This window comes from Oryx dammah, unplaced genomic scaffold (genome assembly GCF_014754425.2).
Source record: "Oryx dammah isolate SB20612 unplaced genomic scaffold, SCBI_Odam_1.1 HiC_scaffold_23, whole genome shotgun sequence".
NCBI lineage: Eukaryota > Metazoa > Chordata > Mammalia > Artiodactyla > Bovidae > Oryx > Oryx dammah.
The window spans coordinates 22,024,363-22,028,184 of record NW_024070207.1 but is presented as its reverse complement, the minus strand read 5'-3'; positions in this window follow the sequence as shown (position 1 = coordinate 22,028,184).

The following is a 3,822-nucleotide window of genomic DNA, read 5'->3' as shown; positions in this document are numbered from 1 at the left end:
ATCACTGCAGATGGTGATTGCAGCCATGAAATTAAAAGACGCTTACTCCTTGGAAGGAAAGTTATGACCAACCTAGATAGCATATTGAAAAGCAGAAACATTACTTTGCCAACAAAGGTCCATCTAGTCAAGGCTATGGTTTTTCCTGTGGTCATGTATGGATGTGAGAGTTGGACTGTGAAGAAAGGTGAGCGCCGAAGAATTGATGCTTTTGAACTGTGGTGTTGGAGAAGACTCTTGAGAGTCCCTTGGACTGCAAGGACATCCAACCAGTCCATTCTAAAGGAGATCAACCCTGAGATTTCTTTGGAAGGACTGATGCTGAAGCTGAAACTCCAGTACTTAGGCCACCTCATGTGAAGTGTTGACTCACTGGAAAAGACTCTGATGCTGGGAGGGATTGGGGGCAGGAGGAAAAGGGGACGACAGAGGATGAGATGGCTGGATGGCATCACCGACTCGATGGATGTGAGTCTGAGTGAACTTTGGGAGTTGGTGATGGACAGGGAGGCCTAGTGTGCTTCAATTCATGGGGTGGCAAAGAGTTGGACACGACTGAGCGACTGAACTGAACTGAATGTCAAAGATCATACTGCCTATTTTTCCTCAGAGTTTTATGGTTTCAGATCTTACATTTAATTCATTAATCTATTTTGAGTTTATTTTTATATGGTGTAAGAAAATAGTCCAGTCTGATTCTTTGTATGTAACTGTCTAGTTTTTCCACCACCATTTATTAAAGAGGCTATCTTTTCCCCATTCTATATTCTTGCTTCATTTGTCAAAAATTAATTGACTGTGTAAACATGGGCTTATTTAAAGATTAATTGACTACATAAGCTTGGGCATATTTGGACCTTCTGTTTTGCTCTATTGATCTATGCATTTGTTTCTATGCTAGTACCATATATGTTTTGATTATTATGGTTTTGTAGTATAATTTTACCTCCAGCTTTGTTCTTCTTTCTCAAGATTGCTTTGGCTTTTTAGTGTCTTTTATGCTTCCATACAAATTTTAGGATTTTTTTTCTAGTTATGTGAAAAATTCCATTGGCATTTTGATAGGAATTGCTTTGAATTATAGATTGCTTTGGGTAAGATGAGTATTTTAACATTAATTATTCCAATTCATGAACATGGTATATCTTTCCATTTATTTATGTTGTCTTCAGTTCTTTCATTGATGTCTTATAGTTTTCAGAGTAATGGCAACCCACTCCTGTATTCTTGCCTGGAGAATCCCAGGGACAGAGGAGCCTGGTGGGCTGCCATCTATGGGTCACACAGAGTTGGATATGACTGAAGCGACTTAGCAGCAGCAGCAGCAGTTTTCAGAGTGCAGATCTTTCACCTCATTGGTTAAATTTATTCTTAGGTATTGTATTCTTTATGATGCAATTGTAAATGGGATTGTTTTCTTAATTCCTCTTCTGATTGTTATTCGTGTATATAAACACTATATATATCTGTATATTGTTTGTATCCTGAAACTTTACTGAATTTATTTTTTAGTTCTAATAGTTTTTTGGTGGAGTTCATAGGGTTTCTATATATAGTATCATGTCATCTGTAAATAGTGTCAATTTTACTTCTTTGTTTTCAATTTGAATTCCTTTTATTTCTTTTTCTTCTCTTACTGCTGTGTCTAGGACTTACAATATTATTTTGAATAAAAGTGATGAGAGTGGGCATCCTTCTCTTATTCCTGATCTTAGAGGAAATGCTTTCAGCTTTCCACCATTGAGTGTGATGTTAGGTGTAGGTATATTGTGAAAGTGTTAGTTATTCAATCTATTCTGACTCTTTGTGACCCCACGGACTGTAGCTTGCCAGGCTCTTCTGTCCACAGAGTTCTCCAGGCAAGAATACTGGAGTGGGTAGCCATTCCCTTCTCCAGGGTGTGTCATATATGGCCTTTATTATGTTGAGATACATACCCACTTTGTTAAGTTTTTATTGCTAATAGATGTTGGATTTTAATAAATGCTCTTCTGCATCTATTGAGATGATCATATAATTTTTATCCTTCATTTTGTTAATGTGGTGAATCACATTGACTGATTTGTGGATATTGAACCATCCCCACATCCTTGGGAAAAATTCTACTTGATCAAGATGTTTGATCCTTTCAATGTATTCTTAAATTTGGTTTGCCAATATTTTGTTGAGGATTTTTAGCATCTATATTCAGGAATCATGGCCTGTAATTTTTTTCCTTTTTGTGTATATTTGTCTGGTTTTAGTAGCATGGTAATGCTGACCTCACAAAATTAGTTTGGAAGCCTTCCTTTCTCTTCAATTTTTTGGGATAGTTTGAGAAGGATAAGTATTAAGTCTTCTTTCAGTTCAGTTCAGTCACTCAGTCGTGTCCGACTCTTTGTGACCCCATGGACTGCAGCATGCCAGGCTTCCCCGTCCATCACCAACTCCTGGAGCTTGCTCAAACTCATGTCCATTGAGTCAGTGTTGCCATCCAACCATCTCATCCTCAATGTTGTGCTTTCAATCTTTCCCAGCATCAGGGTCTTTCTTATCCAGTGAGTCAGTTTTTCATATCAGGTGGGCAGAGCTTCAGCTTCAGCATCAATCCTTCCAGTGAGTATTCAGTACTGATTTCCTTTAGGATTGAGTGGTTTGATCTCCTTGCAGTCCAAGGGACTCTCAAGAGTCTTCTCCAACACCACAGTTCAAAGCATCAATTCTTTGGCGCTCAGCTTTCTTTATGGTCCAACTCTCACATCCATACATGACTACTGGAAAAACCATAGCTTTGACTAGATGGACCTTTGTCAGCAAAGTAATGTCTCTACTTTTTAATATACTGTCTTGGTTGGTCATAGCTTTTCTTCCAAGGAGCAAGCGTCTTTTAATTTCATTTTAAAGTCTTTAAGTGTTTGATAAAATTCACCTGTGAAGCATTCTAGTCCTGCACTTTTGTTTGTTGGCAGTTTTTTGATTACTGGTTAAATTTTATATTAATAATTGGTCTTGGAATTATTGTAATATGTTTCTTCCTCTGGTCGTTTTTCTCTCACTTCTTCCCAGTATAGTTTTACTGTCATTTATATGGAGGGAGAGGTTATCCCCAGTGCTTACCATAGTGATTTTCAAATGTTGAAAGGAAATAGTTCTAGCGGATGTCAAATTAGTTTAATTTGTTGCATGCTATGAGATATTAATGTCTGTTATCTAAGGAACTGGTGGCTAAAAAACAGATAATCTCCATTAACCCTATGAGTTATACTTTAAATAATGAAACAATCAGTATCTAGCAAATTAATTGTTCAAAACCAGATAAATTATTCTCCCACAGCTTGAGGGACATAAATCATGTTGAGCTGCTTTGCTACCATTTTCACCTCTGAAGAGCTGTCTCATAGAAGTGCATTTATCCAAGCCCTTCCCTCAGATACTCAAATGAGGTAGCACATATGTAACAGTTTAACCTCAGTTATCAACTCGTATTGGTGTCTGTTTTTATCGAAAGTCTCCTGTTAATATCAGCAATCTACACTCTTAACCATCTCTTCTTCCCATGCCTGCCCTTAGTTTCTCAAGATGGATACAGACTAATTGAAATGTGAAGGAAATTTTCCAAGAGTTTTTTTGATTGTTTTTTGTCCATGAATCTCCAGCTGTGGTAAACAATCTGTGTTAATGAAAAATATTTACATTGTTACATACATCTAAAAGCTTCTAAAAAATCATTACTTTGTGAAACATGATGGCTAGTGTTAGAATTATTTCCAAAATGGAAAAGGAAAGCATTTTTAGAAATAGAAGGGTTTCTTTAAAAAAAAAAGTTTTTTAATAAGGATCTTT